This window comes from Saccopteryx bilineata, chromosome X, assembly GCF_036850765.1.
Source record: "Saccopteryx bilineata isolate mSacBil1 chromosome X, mSacBil1_pri_phased_curated, whole genome shotgun sequence".
Lineage (NCBI taxonomy): Eukaryota > Metazoa > Chordata > Mammalia > Chiroptera > Emballonuridae > Saccopteryx > Saccopteryx bilineata.
Window position 1 is genome coordinate 116,225,181 of NC_089502.1, and position 20,337 is coordinate 116,245,517.

Genomic DNA, 20,337 nt, shown 5'->3' on the forward strand with positions numbered 1-20,337 from the left:
CAGAGAGAGAAAGAGAGAGAGAGAGAAAGAGAGAGAGAGAGAGTCATGAACAATAAGCTGTTCCTGTGTGTGCCTTGACTGGGGATCAAAACAGTAACTTTGATGCACATCCAACACCAAAAACATTGGTATGTAAAGACATAGGCATCCAAGATGAAGAGGAAGAAGTATTACTGTCATTATTTGCAGATGACTTGATACTGTATGTAGAGAATCCTACAGTCTCTACCAAAACAACTACTAGACCTGATAAATGAATTCAGTAAAGCAGCAGGGTACAAAATAAATATCCAGAAATCTGTTTCATTTTTATACATCAACATAGCTCTATCCAAAAGGGAAAATAAAAAAAAAATCCATTCACAATTTCTTAAAAAAAGAATAAAATGCCCAGGAATAAATTTAACTAAAGATAAAAATGATCTGTATTCAGGAAAATTATAAGACACTGAATAAAGAAATTGAAGAAGACACAAATAGGTGGAAGGATATATCATGTTCATGGTTAGAAAGAACTAACATCATTCAAATGTCCATACTACCCAAAGCAATCGGTGAATTCAGTGCAATTCCTATCTAGATATCAATGGTGTATTTCAAACAACTAGATCAAAATTTCCAGAAATTTATGTGGAACCACAGAGGACCACAAATAACCACAGCAATCTTGAGAAAGAACAAAGTTGCAAAAATCACGCTACTTGATATCAAACTATACTAATACTTGATATCAAACTATGCCATACTAACCAAAAATAGCATGTTACTAATATAAAAACAGACATATAGATTAATGGAACAGAATGGAAAGCCCAGAAATCAACACATGCATATGCAGTCCACTAATATTTGACAAAGAAAACAATAACATACAATGGGGTAAAAACAGTCTCTTCTATAAATTGGACAGATAGATGCAAAAAACAACAACAAACAAACAAACAAACAAAAAAACTAGACCACCTTCTTACATCATACACAAGAATGAACTCAAAATGTATTAATAACTTAAATATTAGATACAAAACTATAAAAATCTTAGAAGAAAACATAGACAGTAAAATCTCACACACTTCTAACAGAAATATTTTTTTCTGATATATCTCTTTGGGCAAGGGAAACAAAAGGGAAAACTAAACAAATGGGATTTCATCAAACCAAAATATTTTTGCATAGCAAAAGGAACCATCAACAATATGAAAAGACAAGCCACTGAATAGAAGAACATATTCACCAATACATCCAATAAAGGATTAATATCTAAAATTTATAAAACTCAACACCAAAAGAAAAACAACAATCCAATTAAAAAATGGACAAAGGACCTAAATCTCTAAAGAGAACATAAAGATTGCCAGTAGACATATGAAAACACACTGAACATCACTAATCATCATAGAAATGCAAATTAAAACCACAATGAGATAACACCTCACACCTGTCAAAATGACTTAATCAATAAATCAACAGACAAGTGTTGGTGAGGGGGTGGAGAAAAGGGAACTGTTGAGTAGAGTTAGTGGGAATGAACATTGGCAAGCTACTGTGGAAAGCAGTATGGAATAACCTCAAAAAATTAAAATTGGAATTGCGTTTTGACCTAGTGATTCCACCTCTAGGAATATATCCTAAGAATTCTGAAACACTAATTCAATAGAATATGCACCTCTACGTTCATTGCAGTGTTCTTTACCAAGACCTAGAAACTGCCCAAGTGCCCATCAGTAGATGAATGAATACAAAAGCTTTGGTACATTTACAAAATGGAATACTTTGTGGTCACAAAAAAGAGGGAATATTTTCTTTTGCTACAGGATGAATGGACCCAGAGAGTAAAATAATCTCATCAGAGAAAGACATGTACTGTATGATTTCTCTCTAATGAACAAAATGAACTAACAAGCAAAAATAAGACAGACTCATACATAGAGAACAAGTTGATAGTTGTCTGGTGGGGTGAGGGTGTTTAGGTAGGGCTCAGTGATGTAGCAGAGACAAAAAGAAAAAAGAAAACTCATGGGCATGAAAACAGTATGGTGATTGCCAAGGAGGTGGAGGTGGAGGAAGGTATGGGGGGATACAGGGTGATGGAATAAGACTGAACTTGGGGGATGAACAAACAATAAAGGTTGGCTGCAGAATTGGGCACCTGAAACTTGTATAATTTTGTTAACCAGTGTCTCCTCAATAAATTCAATTAAAAAGTAAGTACAGTAGAAATTAAAGAATGAGAAAAAGATTCATTTTTACATATAGCTTTTGAAGGTTATTTTTTATATGCAGCTAATCCATGGATATAGTATTTTATAAAATATCTATGCATTGCATCACAATTATACACAAGGAAACTTACTTAAAAACCCCTCTTTATGCCTCGGTCTACATTTTTCTTCTTATAAATAACCATTGTCAGCAAATTGAAGTGTAATCTTCTATTTTATTTATTGTACCTCATGATAACATGTATATTAAGCACATATTTATTTTTAAAGCAAAACACAATATCTAAAATCCATAAAAAGATCGATAGACTTTGTCTTATTAAACATTTGGGCCCTGGCTGGTTGGCTCAGTGGTAGAGTGTCGGCCCGGTGTGTGGAAGCCCTGGGTTCGATTTCCGGTAAGGGCACACAGGAGAAACACCCATCTGTTTTTCCACCCTCCCCCCTCTTCTTCCTCTCTATCTCTCTCTTCCCCTCCTGCAGCCAAGGATCCATTGGAGCAAAGTAGGCCCCAGTGCTGAGGATGGCTCCATGGCCTCTGCCTCAGGCACTAGAATGGTTCCGACCACAACAGAGCGATGCCCCAGATGGGCACAGCATCAGCCCTTGTTGGACCTGCCAGGTGGATCCTGGTCGGGCACATGCGGGCATCTGTCTGACTGCCTCTCAGCTTCTAACTTCGGAAAAATACAAAAAAACCCACAAAAATCAAAAACATTTGTACGAAAAAATAATTAATAAAATTTGAAGTTAAAAGACTGGGAGAAAAGATTTTTATCATATTCAACACACAGAGACAGATATCCAATACACAATTAACACTTACAAATTAAATGGATAAGCCAAGCAATTCAAGGGAAAGTTCACAAAATTCAAACAAATCAAGTGTAAATATTAGGTTGCCATTTGAAATATAGACAACCTCATTGATTATCAGATAAATTTAAAATCAAACAAGGGTGAAATACTTTTCCTCTATAAGATTTACAATAATGTTGTAATTCTTGTTATCAATTATTAGTGAAGATATAGGGGGAAAGACACTCTCATATACTGTTGTTGAGAAAAAATAGAAGGTAATTTTTGCAATATCTGAATAATAATTATAAATAGGTTAAAAACACATACTTTTTGGCTCACCAATTATCCTCCAAATAATACACACATATACAAAGAAATAAGTGCTAAAATGCTCACTGTTGCATTATTTGTGATGACAAAAAAGAAAAAGAAGAAATTCCAAATGTCTACTAAAAAGGGATAGTTTTACACTCATACACATGCATACATACATACACAGTACTGATTCCACTGCTATTAAAGTGATAATAAGGGAATGTTGTCAACAACTTTATACCCATACATTCAATAACTTAGATGAAAGAGACCAATTCCCTGAAAGTCACAAGGTAATAAAAGTCATTCAAACAAAAATAGGTACCATGAATAGTCCTAAATTTATTAAAGAAATGGAATATATAGTTAAAACTCCCACAGAAAAGAAAACAGAAATTTGAGTCATTTCACTGTAGAAACATTACCAAAATTTAAGGAAGAAATATGACCATTTCTATACAACCTTTTCTAGAAAACAAGAGAACACTTCCAAACTCATTTTATAAGGTCATCAGTACCTTAATAAGCAAACCAAATGAAGGTATTAAAATAAAATGCAGCTATGGTATATACCAGTATCTCTTATTAACATAGTTGCAAATATCCATAAGAAAATATTATCAAATTGAATCCATAAACATATAAAAATGGAAATACATCACAACCAAGAGGGGTTCACTACAGGAATTCAAAGCTAATTCAACACACAAAAATGAGTTAATATAATTCATCATATTAACAAAATAAATTAAAATATATAATTATATTAATAGATGCCGAAAATTATTTGAAACAATTCTACATCCATCCATGATAAAAGCACTCAAAAACAATAGCAGAAAAATGAGTTTTCTTAACACAACTGAGGGTACTTACAAAAAAATTCTAGAGCTAACATTGTACAAATATTATAAGATTAAGTGCTTTCACTTTAATATTAGGAATAAGTCAAGGTTCCCTCTCTGACCACTGCTATTCAACATTTATTAGAAGTACTATCTAGAAAGTAAGGCAGGAGGAGAAATGCAAGATATACAAATTGGCAGGTAAGAAATAAAACTTTCTTTATTCTCAAATAACATGATTATCCATGTAGAAAATCTAAAAAAATCTGCATCTACTGCAGAATTCTCACAACTAAGTGAGTTCAGCAAGGTCACATGGTATAAGGTCAATAGAATTTGAAATTACAAAATGATAATACCATTTGCAATTGCACCCCCAAAATTAAGTTCTTGGGTAAAAACCTAACAAACTATGTGCAAGATCTATAGGTGAAAAATTACAAAACAATGAGGAAAGAAATCTAATTTAATTAAAAAAACAATCCCATACATATTATGTATATAAAATATGTAATATAAAAGCAGTATGCCTGAGTCTATACTGATATAATAAATAAATGATTGAATGGATAAATACATAAATACATAATTAGTGGAAGGGATACAGATCGTCCTTACAAAATAATTCCAAATAATTTGATTAGCTACTTCTCAGGAAGTACATCTAAATTTTCCTGACTCACGTTGAGAGGGCTAGAGTTAATGACATGATGCCAAAATAAATAAATAAATACGTACATAAATACATAAATACATAAATAAATAAATAATAAGGATATGGATAGGAGATAGAGTAACTTTGCAGTGAAGAAATTAAGCAAATGCTTATTTGGTCCAGGATCAAGGTTAAAATCTCCAGTGATAAGTCCTGTTGACAGTGTGCACACATTTATATAATGTTAATAGAACAACATTTTACCACTTTGGTATTCTTTTTTTTAAAAATAATTTTATTTTTTAATGGGGCGACATCAATAAATCAGGATACATATATTCAAAGATAACAAGTCCAGGTTATCTTGTCGTTCAATTATGTTGCATACCCATCACCCAAAGCCAGATTGTCCTCTGTCATCTTCTGTCTAAATAGTTTCTTTGTGCTCCTCCCCCTCCCCTTTCCCCTTTTTTGGTATTCTTTATAAAAACCCATAACTAAGTCTAATCATGAGAAATCATCACAAAGTGAAATTGAGGGACAATCTACAAGATATTTGACTAGTCCTCCTCAAAACTGTCAAGTGTATGGAAAATGAGAACAATCTGAGAAACTGCCACAGCCAGGTAACAAAGGAGACATAACAACTAAATGTAATGTGGTGACCTGGATTAGATCTTGTAACAAAAAAGAAATCAGAAGTGGAAGAAAACTAATGAAATCCAAATATAATTTGTAATTTCATTATTAGTAATATGTCTGTGTTGGTTTCATAGTTTTGACAAATGTATTACGGTTCTAAAGATGTTAACAAGAAGAGAAACTAAGTTTTGGGGTACACAGAAATTCTCTGCAATAAATATAATTTTAAAAAAATTATGAAAAAATTCTTACTTTCAAATTTAAAAATAATCCCCAAGATTTCTGACCACACACACATACACAAAGACCATATACATGCAATACATATACACTAATAAATAGATTGCTGGGTTTCAGGAGGCTGCCCTAATAATTATCCTGACAAAGTATTCCTCCTAATGGTTTTCACCTGCCTCATCTGGCAGTACAAGCCTTGGACCTCACCACACAAAATGTTGGCCTCCCGTTTATGTGTTCACAGGATTTATACAAAGAGCCAAGAAGTGATGGTTTGGACTGATACTGAGGTTCACTCTACTGTTGCACCTGGTGTTATACATCTGTTCCCTGTTTTACCTGTAAAGTAATTAAACCCTACACAAGCCCCTGGGATACCAGAGCTTTTCAGGACCAAACTTTCTAGCCATCTGTGTTATCTGAGGATTATTGCGAGACAGATTGTGCATGGAAAGCATTCTCCATTCTGCAAACAGGCATTTATCAATCAACAAATACAGTGATTTCCAACTCTTTACTGAGCAAACATTACAGCTTATTTTCCAGGCGTGGAAGTCAGTTCATATGTCCAGGGGCAGGCTCAGAAATAGAAATAATTTGGAAAGTGTTTTTACATGCCATCCTGCCAGGTTCTCAACAGGCAAATATGCTTACTTCCCACTCTCTGCCAGACTATGTTCCAAAACCAGGACCAGGAGACAGACTATTTGCAGCCTCCATAGGAAGGAGAGTTCAACTATTGGAGACACTCTCTTGGGTAAATAAAGTCTTAAGACCTTAACTAACTTGGTCACAGGCTTCTATTAAGTTCTTCTTTTTATTTTTTGTTTCTCTGTGTAATTTTATTTATTTATTTAATTTTAAATTATAATTGACATATAATATTATATTTGTTTCTGATATCCAACATAGTGATTACACATTTTTTTACCTTACAGTACAATAATCACAATAAGTCAAGTACCCGTTTGGTACCATACATAATTATAACAATATTATTGACTGTATTCCCTGTGCCGAACTTCAGTTCTTTCGGTATATATACAAGATCTACCAAACATGTGATGAAGGTAAAAATTGCAACGGGCCCACAGCCTCCCTTCTAGGTGATAATAAAGCAGGCTTTGGATCAAATTTTAGCATAGATTCATTTATTAATTACTCATTATCAGATGTCCATAAAGCAGTTCATGCAACTGGGAAGTGGCATCTGATAATTGTATTTTTAACAAGTATCCTAGATGATCCTGAAACCCACAAAAGTGTGAAAAACACTGCCTAAGGTTGTGCATCTGATGCCTGACTCAGCTGCTGCCCAGATGGTCTTCAGGTGCTGAAAGAAACTAGGAAAGAGCTGCTGGAAGGAAGCCCAGGAAAGGTAACATTTGAGGCAGATTGAATGTGCATTACGCATGCTCCTCAACTTTATTTTATAAAGCATAGAAATTATCTGTGGAGATTATTTTTTAAATACAGGGGTAAGAGGAACCTACCCCAGACATCCTGAAACTATATGTTTGCTGTAAGAAAGTCATATATATTTTTTAAAAGCCGTGTAGTTGAATACAATGCACAATCATGTTTTTGAATTATTGATATTCAGCTAGCCAGAAGCCTCTTTCTATTTATCCTGCTCCAGTTCTCAAGCTTCCAGAAAGAAAAAAAATATTTTTCTTTTCTGTACACAGAGTTGTTATTAATTAGCACTGGGTTCTCAGTCACATCAATTAACATATCAGAACTTCAATTTTCTCACAATAAAATATTTCAAACATATGCTACTATATAGATCCAAACAAAATATTATCCCAAATCCAGTAATTTAATTATCCACATATCTTTGTTGTAGTTGTGGCAGGAAACTATATTTTCATCATAACCAAAGCTTTTCTTTCTCCCATTTTTTAATAATCTGGAATATTTTATACATTGGGTCATTGATGATAATTGATTCAGGCAAAGGTTAAACCACTTGAGAATACAGAAGTTAAGTTCGTTTTTTTGTTTTGTTTTGTTTTGTTTGTATTTTTCTGAAGCTGGAAACGGGGAAAGACAGTCAGACAGACTCCCGCATGTGCCCGACTGGGATCCACCCGGCACGCCCACCAGGGGGCGACGCTCTGCCCACCAGGGGGCGATGCTCTGCCCCTCCGGGGCGTCGCTCTGTCCCGACCAGAGCCACTCTAGTGCCTGAGGCAGAGGCCAAGGAGCCATCCCCAGCGCCCGGGCCATCTTTGCTCCAATGGAGCCTTGGCTGCGGGAGGGGAAGAGAGAGACAGAGAGGAAGGAGGGGGGGAGGGGTGGAGAAGCAGATGGGCGCTTCTCCCGTGTGCCCTGGCCGGGAATCGAACCCAGGACTTCTGCACGCCAGACCGACGCTCTACCACTGAGCAAACCGGCCAGGGCAAGTTAGTTTTTTGAGTGGATTGTTTAAACAGATAGAACACACTAGAGCAAGGAAAACCTGGCATTCCAAGAAACTCACCCTTGAAGGAAGCAGACCTAGAGATTATGCTATCTATGTTCTACTAAGAGTTGTATAAAGATGTAAGAACAGTTTCCTGTCCTGTCCTGATAAAGAACCCATGTCTTACCTTTAGAAAATTAGAAATAATTAGCAGAATTGATCAAGGATGTTAAATTGTGGATTATATGTTTCCAGCCTGTTTCCTAGGGCTTGTTGTATGATAGAAATCCAGACAGATTTACTGGGACCTAAATACAAAATTAGTGTAAGGCTCTTGGAGAAGTCCCAAGGCTACTTTGGCACCTCATTTTAGAGTAATAAATTGTGAGTGTATGCACTCAATGTAGTGGTTATAGGAACATCCAATAGTGGCTTACACCTTTCAGAGGGACATAAAAATGACTAAAAGTGTGCTGGAGACTTGGAGGGACCTTAAAAATGAAGAAAAATGGAGACAGATATTGGTGTATAATAAACTGGGTTCAACAGAACACAAGGTTATGGACATTTGAACCACAGAGGCAGTGGCTAGATGTCAACCAATAATACAATTTTATCTTGCCTAATGACAGTTTTTAGTTGGTTCTGGTGTTGAGCTATGTATAATAAGTTACATATATCCCCAAGTGCCAGCATATTTATAAATTCCCCTGGAACATAGATCACTTCCAGGGCAAATAGAAAGAAAAGAGACACAGGAAATCCCTGAACTAGAGACTGCCACCTTAAAAACGGTTGAGTTTCAAACTAGAATTTACCTTTAATTTTGAACAATTAAATTTTTTGTTACTGAGCTGAAATAAAAACTCAAGATCTAATTTTAGTTCAGTTACAGAGGCAAAAGATAGGATATAATTGTCCTTTTGTAGTTGGTAACTGTACTCGATAAATATTTTTTATTTTCAACAATTCTGCTTCCCTGATGAAAAAAGTTATTTATTTGTTATCAGCTGTCTCTACACTTTGATGAGTATGTCAATTAAGTTTCTATTCAAATGATGAATATTTTATTCAAAACAACTTATACAATGGAATTGAATTTTTTGTTTGTAACTTTTCTTTTTATTTCTTACATAACTTAAAATGCAAATGTATAAAACAGTAATTATACATCTACCTTAATGTGCATACAGTGTATAAAGATGTAATTTGTGACAACAATAACATAAAAGTGAGAGGATTTATGTAGGAACAGAGTTTATGTATGCTATTGAAGAAAGTTGGTATTAATTCAAACTATATGGTTATACATTTAGTGTGCTAATTGCAATTCTTATATAACCACTAAGAAAATAATTTTTTGAATATACATGCAAGGAAATCATAGAAAAACCAAAGTGATATACTTTAAAAATTAAAAACAGAAGAAAGCATAAATGAAAGAAATGGAGGAAAAAAGGAGAAAGAAATTCAGGAAAAAATATATCAAAAAGGCACAAATAAATTCTCTTTCATCAGTGATTGCTTTATAAGTAAGTTGGTTAAGCTTAGTAATTAACAGATATTTATACAATGGATATATATACACATACATATATAATATATAATATAATATATATGATATATATTGTAATATATATATAATCATCTAACTATGTGCACTGTATAAGAGACTCACTTTAGAGCCAAAGACAAAAATAGGTTGAAATCAAAAGAATGGAAAAAGGTATTACATATAAATAGTGATCAAAAGAAATTTAGAATAAATATACTAAAATCAAACAAAATTAAGACTTAAAATTTATGTAAAAATTGTTACAAGGTATAAAGAAGAATTTTTTACTGTGACAAATAGGATAATTCATTAAGAAGAACTGAATAAATTAATGAAGACCTGAAAGATGGAAAAATATTCTGTGTTCATGGTTTGGAAGATTTAATATTGTTGAAATGACAATACTATCCAAAGCAATCTACAATGTCAATGTCTTTACCATAAAAATTCCAATGGTACTTTTTTTTGTAGAAAAAAATGGAGAATTGACCCTAGCTGATGCTCAGTGGGTAGAGCATCAGCCTGGTGTATGGACATCCAGCATTCGATTCACAGTCAGGGGACACAGTAGAAATGACCACCTGTTTCTCTCCCACTTCCTCTCATCCTTCTCTCCCTCTTCCCCTCCCGCAGCCAGTGGCCCAATTTATTAGAGTGTGGCTCCTGGCACTGAGGATAGCTCATTGGTGGAACGCATCAGCCACAGATGCTAAAAATAGCTCAGTACCCAAGCATTGGCCCAAGATGGGGTTGCTGTGTGGATCTCAGTCAGGGCTCATGCAAGAGTCTGTCTTGCTATCTTCCCCTCTCTCATATGAAAAAAAAATGGAGAATCAAATTCTGAAACTCATATGGAATTGCATGGGGCAACAAATAACCAGAACAATCCTGGAAGAAAAAAAAAACAAACACCAAAATCGGAGGACTTGCATTTCTGATTTCAAAACTTGTTAAAAAGCTACAGTAATTCAAGCAGTGTGCTGCTGGCATAAAGAACAATGAAATAGAATTAAGAGTGCAAAAATAAACCTATACATCTAAAGTCAATTGATTTTTGATAATGGTACCAAGGTCATCTGTTTTAGTCTACTAGGGCTGCCATGGCAAAAAATCACAGACTGAGTAAATTAAAAATAAAAATTTGCTATTTATTGTTCTGGAGGATGGATACCTAAGGTCAAGGTCCAGCAGGGTTAATTTCTTCCAAGACCACCTTCCTTGGCTTGCAGATGGCTATCTTCTTGTGTCCTCACATGGTCTTTTCTCTTTGTGTATCCCTGGTGTTTCTTTCTCTTCCTATAAATACACCAGGTATATTGGATTAGAGCCTAATATGTATGACCTCATTTAAGTTGACTTACCTGTCTTGAAAGGCCCAGCTTCAGATATAAACACAGTATGGGTTAGGGCTCAGCATATGAATTGCTAGAGAATACAATTCATTCTATTACACCATAAAAAGTAGAAAGACTATTCTCTTTTAACAAATACTGCTGAGATAACTGGATATCAACATATATATAAAAGTGAAATTAAACTCTTACCTTACTTCACATACAAAAATGAACTCAATATAGGTAAAATATATAAATTTTAATCTATAAAGTTATTACAAGGAAATAAAGGAGTAAATTTTATAAGCTTGGATTTGCTGATGGATTTTTAGATAAGAAACCAAAAGTATGACCAACAAAATAAAAAAAAGAATAAATAAATTAGACTTTATAAAAATTAACTATACTACAGACAATCTACAGAATGTAAGAGAATATTTTCAAACTGTCTATTGGGTAAGATTTTAGCATTCAGAATGTATAAAAAATTCATATAACTCAACAACAAAAAGTCAAACAACCTAATTTGAAAAAATGGCTGAAAGACTTAAATAGACATTTCTCCAAGAATGATAAACAAACAAACAACAAAGACATGCAAAGACATTGAACATTATTAGTCACTAGAGAAATGCAAACTAACCAACACTCTCTAGAATGCCAATAATCAACAAACAGAAAATAACAAGTGTTGACATGTATGTGGAGAAATTAAAACACTTATACATTACTGATGAGAATGTGAAATGGCTTCTCTTCTGTGGAAAGTAGTTCCTCAAAAAGTTAAATAACAAAATGCCATATTTCCAACAATTGCAACCCTAAGTATGTGCATGTACCCAAAAGAATTAAAAGAAAGCCATTAAATAAATATATATATTTTAAATATATGCATTTACATGTCCATAGTGACACCATTCACAATAACCAAATGTGGAAACAGCCCAAATGTACATCAACAGATGAACAAATTAATGTATGTATATATATTAGAATATTGTTCATCGAAAAAAATTAAGGTCTAATACATGCTATAGTGCAGAAGAACCTGAATAACATTATGCCCAATGATAAAATCCAGACACAAAATGTCACATATTGTATGATTCTATTTATAGAAAAAATTCAGAATAGGTCTATTTATAGAGACAGACAGCAGACTGGTAGTTGCAAAGGGCTATCAAGAGAGGGAAATGGTAAATAACTGCTGAATAGCTGCAGAATTACCTTTTGAAATGATTGAAATGTGTTGGAACTACTTATAGATGATAGTTGTAGATGATAGTTGCACAGTACTGTGAATGTATTAAATATCACTTAACTGTTCATTTTAAAATGATTAGTTTTATGTCATGTAAATTCCACCTTAATAAAAATGAAAAAAATCTTTGGAATCTCAGACTAGCCCCCACTTACAGTACAATTAGCTTAATAAAAACATTTGGTGGGCAGAGATGTAACTTGCGCAAACAGTTAAAGTACCATATTTTATTCTTTATTTTTCAATTTGCAGAGCAAAGAACACATAAAAATTTGAATAAATAGGTAAACTTGGTAATTTCTAATTTTTTTCTTAGTATTATTTAAGAAGGGTATTTTAGATTTCCATCTTTACCATCTCTTTTCCTCTGGGATACATATACTGTGAACATGTGTCACATTTGGTTTGGTCTTGGGTCCACAGCCTTTTTCTGCTCACTATTGCCTTTCCTGAGATACCTCTGACTTTGTAATCAATTCCATTTGCTGTCTTCTCTCTAACCTGATCTCTGATGCCAGATCTACAGAGATAAATGTCATCTTCCTTATCTAAAACAACGAATCCTTTCACATCCACGGAACCTTCCTCAAACTCTCTTGTGAAAGACTGGGAATCTCAGAATGTTCAAAATCTGCCTCATTCTCAGTCATCCAACTGCAAGAAATTTGGGGATGCAGCCAACATGAGACAGTCAGAATTTCTTTACAACTACTTTTTCTCTGTCATCATTTCTAGTGTGAGACTGCGCATGTTGGTATTGTGGCTGAGAAAGAAATTTTCCTCTACTCTTCAAAGTTCTCCAACTGGTCTAAAGATTAAACTAACATGAGACATATTAACAAAAAAACCCCACCAAATTTAATTATTTACAAATATATGGAAACCGCACATACATGCGATAGTCAGTGACCCCACGTAAATAAAAAGTTCTAAGATAGAAAAGGTAAATAAGATATATATAACATTCTAACCAGAAGATAATCTTGGGGCTCCAGAGGGTAGGAAGGCCATTGTATAATGATAAGAAGAGCAGATATTCAGTAATTAGAAATTTACCCGGCTCTATGGATAGGTAAAAAAGGTTATCTCTGGGCATGGTTCTTAATTCAAATTTTTCTAAATAGTTAATGTGGAGTAGAATTTTTTTTGAAGTCGCAGAGTCTTGTTTGTCTTTAGCTCCAAACAATCCACTCACCACAGAGGTACATCATGGGATGACTCATTCTGAACCTTTGTACTAAAATGTTGTATTTGTTTAATTTTTATTTCTGTTTAGAGTGGAATTATTTGATTAACTTTCCACTAAAAGTAATTCAAAACTTTGGATAAAATTTATAAAACATCACTTTAAAAACATTGAAGATCAGGTAAGATGATACAAAAGCTTTAGGCTGAGACTACATGATTCAGTGAGAACCCAGGGAGTTTAGCAGAAAGCAGAAAAATTAGTTTCACTTCACTGCCCCTTAAACCCTGAGAGACTTAGAGCTCCTTTTATTTTGAGAGTTAGATTCTCTGGCTTAAGTAGGAGTGAGGGAAAGAAGGAATGTGGGTACAGAAGCCAAGAGTCAAGGTCTGCCCAAGGAGGGAAGTCTGTGATCCAAAAGGTCTACATCTTTAGTATCAGAGAAAATTCAAACTACACTTATTTACAGGGGATGCAAGAAAGTCATCTTGGTGCTGAGCAGAATGGGAGAAAAAAAAAGGGAAAGAAAAAAAATCAATTATATATGGCCATAAACAGCCATACTGTAGATTTGCTAAGCCTAAAAGCATTATATGTGATAGAGTTAGTTCATAAAGATAAATGATTAATTTCATCAGGAAGATAAAATAATAGCATATCCTCAGTACACATACATGTGCACATGTACACATGCACACAGAGGCAAAAACATACAAAATTGTAGTGAGAAAGGGATGAACTTCACAGTCATTGTGGGAGGTTTTAATATACTCCTTTTTTTGTTAACAATCACACAAAAAATCAATTAGCATATAGATTTAAATGTCATTAAGAAATATGACCTAATGGTTATGTGTTTGTATGTATAAATCATCTCACCCCAAAACAGCACAATTCACATTATTTTTATTAATACAGAAAATATTCACAAATATTGACCATAAAAATCGATGTACTCAATTATTGTAGTAATAAGGGGAGCAGAGTTTGTCACCCCAAAATATGCCTTTTTGAGAAGGGAAACATCTGTTAACCTTATCTAAGGCTTGTGGGGAAGGATAGTTCTTTGTGGTAAACCATTCCCTGAACACAAACTTTGGAGGGGGTGAATCTCTTTAACCATTGCTCTTCTCCAGAAGCATAGGATTCAGATAAAAGTCAACATTGTCAAAGCCAAAACCAAACAAAGTGTAAGACTGCAAGAATTTCTTTTTTCTTTGTCTCCCCACTGAGCTACTCGAAGACTGACCGTCAGGGAAGCAGACTGATTTGTAAATGAAACCAAGAGAAGATGTGAGCCTCATCATTTCACACTAGCATCACCTTCAGTTTGCTGAGACTGCAGACTCCCCTGTAATAAAGGAGAAGACCCCAGGGTACAAATTTAGGTTCCTTGAGATGTGTCCAGTAAAATTAGGAAACATGATGGTTGATAACATCTGGAGCTGCCCACAATAGAGGACAGAAGAGAGCAAATTTGGAGTCTTGGAGCTTAAGCGTCATAGAATACACAGATTTGCTACATAGTGACCAGACGTGTGTGACAGCTCTGTGGTCAGTAATAGTAATAGTAATTTCATGCACTGTTTACTGTGTGCCTAGCATTTGCAGGGCACTTCACACATGTTTTTGCTTTTTAGTCCCTCAAGAATCATATTTTCGCCTGACCAGGTGGTGGCACAGTGGATAGAGCGTCAGACTGGGATGCAGAGGATCCAGGTTCGAGACCCCGAGGTTGCCAGCTTGAGCGCAGGTTCATCTGGTTTGAGCAAAGCTCACCAGCTTGAGCCCAAGGCTGCTGGCTTCAGCAAGGGCTTACTTGGTCTGCTGTAGCCTCAACGGTCAAGGCACATATGAGAAAGCAATCAACCAACAACTAAAGTGCCACAGCAAAGAACTGATGCTTCTCATCTCTCTCCCTTCCTGTCTATCTCTCTCTTTGTCAAAAAAAGAGTAAAAAAAAAAAAAAAAGAATCATATATTTTAAGTATCATGTTACAGATGGGTTGACTGAGGGCCAAAGAGGTTATATAACTTGTGGGAATTTAGGCAACTAAGGTTCAAATTACTGTAAAATAGTCCATGGTTGCAGCAGTAAAGCAAACAGTAAATTCATAAATTACCTTTCAGTTTATCTTTCAAAAAGTAAGGAGATTATTTGATGTGTTTTGATTTTCATATTTTCTGCAATAATAAGTATTGTGCTTTCCAAAACTACGTTAGAACTTATAAAGTGTTTTCATAAAGCAATATTTAGAGGAAAATAATAAAAATCAGCCTCTAAAACTATTGATCAAAGTTTTATGTTTTTAGTGATTTAGGCTTTATTTGCTGAAGTACGACATTAAAGTCATTCTATATGTTTGTCTCTGTTATATTTGTTAGACCGTGTTTGCTCTTTAATTATAGTTTATATTTGTGACAATTGTTAAGGCAGGAAACAAATTCCTTTACCCTTCTAAGTTCTTTTGGTTGGTCTAATAATTAAATTGACACAAGACATATTAACAGGAGAAAGAAAAAAAATTAATTTATACTTATAGAGGTCTTGTAGATGTGGGACCTAAGAAGTGGCCAAAGCAGGCAGCTTTTTTTTTTTTTTTTTACTTTTTAGACAAAGGAACAATACATTTAGGAATTCCCAGAACAAGGAAACTTAGGCGTGGGTACTTAATTAGTGAATAATCGAAACAGGGTTTGTTTACACAGTCTTCTTGGCCATAATTTTCATTTCTGGCAATAAGAATGAATCTTTATGTCTTGGTTCAAGGACGATACCTTTTTTTAAATTTATTTTTAAATTTTTATTAAGTGAGGGGTGGAGAGGCAGGGAGGCAGAGAGACTCTCCCTCTTCGCGTGCACTGAAACTATGATATACCTGGCAAGCCCACTAGGGGGCCCATCTGGAGCAGCAGCTCCACTGCTCTGAACAGAGAGGTCATGGAGCCATCCTCAGCACCAGGAGCCAAATGCTAGAACCATTGGAGCCATGATTGAGGCAGTGGGAGGAGGAGAGAGAGGAAAGAAAAGGGAGAGAGAGCAAGAGAGAGCGAGAGCGAGAGCGAGAGAGAGAGAGAGAAGGGGGAGGGGTGGAGAAGCAGATGGGTGCTTCTCCTGTGTGCTTTGACTGGGAATCAAACCTGGGACATCCACACACTGGGCCAACATTCTACACTGAGCCAACTGGCCAGTGCTAAGGAGGATACTTTTTATATGGGAAATTTAGTTCCTGCTTTCAGGGAGAACATAATAGGGTCATAATGTCCTTTTTGCAACAGCCACTTTTCAAGTAATTTTAATTCAAAATAATCAATATGCAAAGTAGCATCTTTTGAGGTAACTTGTCCTCAATCCTATTACAATTAAATGCAAGCTGTTTTCAGTAGTGAGGATAAGGGAAGATAGCAAATTCACCAGTTGAGTTTCTCTTTACCTTTCTGTTCCTGAGACTATCCAATTACTAACCTGACACCTTCTGGCTTTTTTGTTGTTGTTGTTCAAATACGGTTGACATTCAATATTATTTTTTATTAGTTTCTTGTCTACAGCATAGTACAATATTTTGACAATTATATAATTTACAAAGTAATTCCCCAGACAATTCAAACCTGGTAAATTGTCTTCATGCCTTTAGCTAGAATGAGTCTTACACTCAGATGGAAAAGCAACACTAGGCACATGATTCAAACTGCAGGATTTTACATTTGTTTTTATTCACAGTGGGGTATAATCAAGGCACAACATCACAAAAGCCAGTGTATAGTTGGGTTTTTTTACTGGCAAGTGCTCAGGAAATCTTGGGGAAGATCTTGTTTGGCGATTCAGACAGACCAACAGACACTGCGACTTGTGGAGAACTCTCAGCAAATGCTGGGCACCAGCCATGATCTTGGCTTTCCAGTTAGGACATCAATATTTAGTAAGGAAAATAGCAAGAGTAGACATGGTCCCGAATTCTAAAGGGGCTCTTGGTATTTCTAGGCAATTGTTCTAAGAAAGTAGGGACAAGGATAAAGACAAAAGCTCAGGAGCTAGCTGGAGAGTTAACTCAGTTCTGAGCCCTGACATGTCAAACTTTGTTTCCCCCTAAAAGAAAGCAATTAATCTCCTTTATTTATTCTGTAAATCTCAGGGCAGTTGTCAAATAGTCAAAGAGAGGAATAAGTAATTAAAGTACTAATCTTACTAGCCAGAATTAACATTGGTTTTATATTTATCACTCACTGTGGAAGAAAAAAATCTCTGTTAACACATTCATCTGTTAAGAGTCATAAATTTATTCTTGCTAAGAGTTTCGAAAAGAAAATTTAGAACTAAAAAGCTTTCTGACTGATAAGTAAATCAATTATTTCACATTATAGTAGATGTGTTACCACTTTTTGCAAGGGCAAAATAGATATTGAGCTAAATATCAGCAGGCTAGTGTGTGTTTTACAATTTTTGTTTTACAATTTCCTGTAATAAATGCTTTAACAGATAACATTGTCTATATAAAAAAGCATGTACAATACGCTCCTAATAATTATAGTGTCAAGGGTAAGGATTACATTGCACTAAACATAAAAATAAAACTGAGAATGCAAACAGAAAGTTACAAAAGAATTTCCTTCATTTGCAACAAACTTGTTCCAAAATCAATTTTACAATGACAAGATAAAGAATATGTATAGATTTAGTTAAATCAGTACCCATATAATGCTCCTTACACCTTGTAAATGGTAATTGATTCATTGATATTTTCCAAACCTTTCTATTATCTTTTCAATAAGGATTAACGTAGTGCTCTGTTCTCCTAAATTTTTCTCATTAAAATGAGACTCATGGACATAGATAAAAGTGAAGTGTTTACCAGAGGGAAGGGTTTGGGAGAGGAGTGTGGGAGGCAGGGGAGTCAATAGGGACAAATATATGGTGACGGAAAATGACTTGACTTCGGATGATGGGCACACAACACAGCATTTCAAATGCTATAAAAATACTTACCTGAAATCCATGTACTCTTATTGACTAATATCACCTCATTACATTTAATTTTCTATTGTTTGCTTGGAAAATCATTTTCCAACCTTTCACTTTGAGTCTACTTTTATCCTTGCACCTTAGATGTGTTTTTTGAAGGCAGAATATGGTTGAGTTTTGCGTTTTGATCCAGTCTGCTACTCGGTGCCTCTTTATTGGTGAGTTCAGTACATTTACATTTAGGGCAATTACTGACACTTGAGAATTTCCTATAGCTATTTTATATTTTGTTTTCTAGTAGCTCTGTGCCTCCTTTTTTTTCTCTCTCTCTCTCTTTTGGGTTTCTGTCAGTTTTTGTCTGTTTGTTTGTTTGCTTGGTTGTATTTCATGCTTATGTCCCAATTCTTCTTATTTTTTAATGCTATGTATTTTAGTTTTGTTTTCTTCATAGGTGGTTACCATTAAGTTGTTGAGAAAAAAAAACTTCCTTATGTACAAGAGTCCTTTGTCTTATGAGTGCTTCTGCACTCAGTTCTCCTTTGCTACTACAGGTCTTTATTCTCTCCTGTTTTATATCATTGTTGTCACAGATTATCCTTGTTTTTATTTTAACCTTGTTGGATCTTTTACTTGTAGTTTTCTATTGTTTTGTTCTTTGTATCTGATAGAATAACCCCATTGAGTATTTTCTGCATTGGGGGTTTTCTGGTGATATATTCCTGCAGCTTCTGTATATCTGGAAAAGTTTTTATTTCTTCATCATATTTGAAGGATAACATTAATGAATATAGTATTCTTGGATGGTAATTCCTCTCTTTTAGTATTCTGAATGTTTAGCTCCACTCTCTTCTGGCTTGTAGAGTTTCTGCTGAGAAGTCTGATGATAACCTAATGGACTTTCCTTTATATGCTACGCTCTTTTTTCCCTAGCTGCCTTGAGGATTCTCTTTGTCATTGATTTTTGACAGTTTTATTACAATGTGCCTTGGAGTAAGTCTGTTTGGGTTGAGGTAACTCAGCGTTCTGTTTGCTTCTTGGGTTTGAAACACTAACTCTTTCCATAGGCTTGTGAAGTTCTCATCAATTAGTTGTTTGAATAGGCTCCCTTCTCCCCTTCTTCTTCTGATGTACCCATTATTCTTATATTGCTCTTTCTGATCATATTAGACAATTATTGTAAATGTCTATCAATTTTTATTTTTTGACTCTCTCTCGTCTTCTCTTTGTAGCATCTCTAGTTGCCTGTCTCGATGCCTCTGATTCTCTGCTCTTATCTGGCCTGTTTCATTAGTTAACTTGCTACCTAATTTTTCAATTTATGTATTAAGTTCCTCATCTCTGTTTGGTTCTTTTTTTTAGTTTCAAACCTTTCCAGCAGCTAAACTTTTACCTCCTTTTTCCAAGGCAATTTGACCTGTGGCTGTTCATTGACTTGTTACCGATGTCTCCATGAGCTGTTCTTGGTCTCAGCCTGGCCTTGGAGGCTGCAACAGTCACCATAGGCATGTGCTTTGTGCCTGCCATACCAATCTTCACCTTATTTTCAGCATTAATTTTTGTGTTCCTGGTGACCCAGAGTGCCATGGCTCCCTCTTTACCAGGGGGCAGATCAGTAGGGAAAAGCTGACAATGGGAGCCCTGTGAAGCTGGGGAATCAAAACAAACACAGATCAACAACCGTTTCTCCACATCATGCTCTCATTCAGTATTTGATGCAAATTTTTACTTGCACAACAAATTACAATGTCTTTCTTTCTTGAGTTGAGTTGTTCCTTTTCTGCAAGCAAATGTCCTGATATTGTCTGCTGTTGCTAATAACAATGCTAATGTTCACCTTGATCATAATCATTGATGATATATGCAAGATTTAACAAAAATGGGTGGGAAAAATTGGTAACTATTAGAGGACAAGGGGTA

At 34.9% G+C, this 20,337-nt stretch overlaps 1 pseudogene; it reads right to left on the reverse strand.

The window, feature by feature from the left end:
- LOC136317811 (probable 18S rRNA (guanine-N(7))-methyltransferase pseudogene) overlaps window positions 1-20,004 on the reverse strand; it is a 97,128-nt pseudogene extending 77,124 nt beyond the window's left edge.
- Window positions 20,005-20,337: the final 333 nt, after the last annotated feature.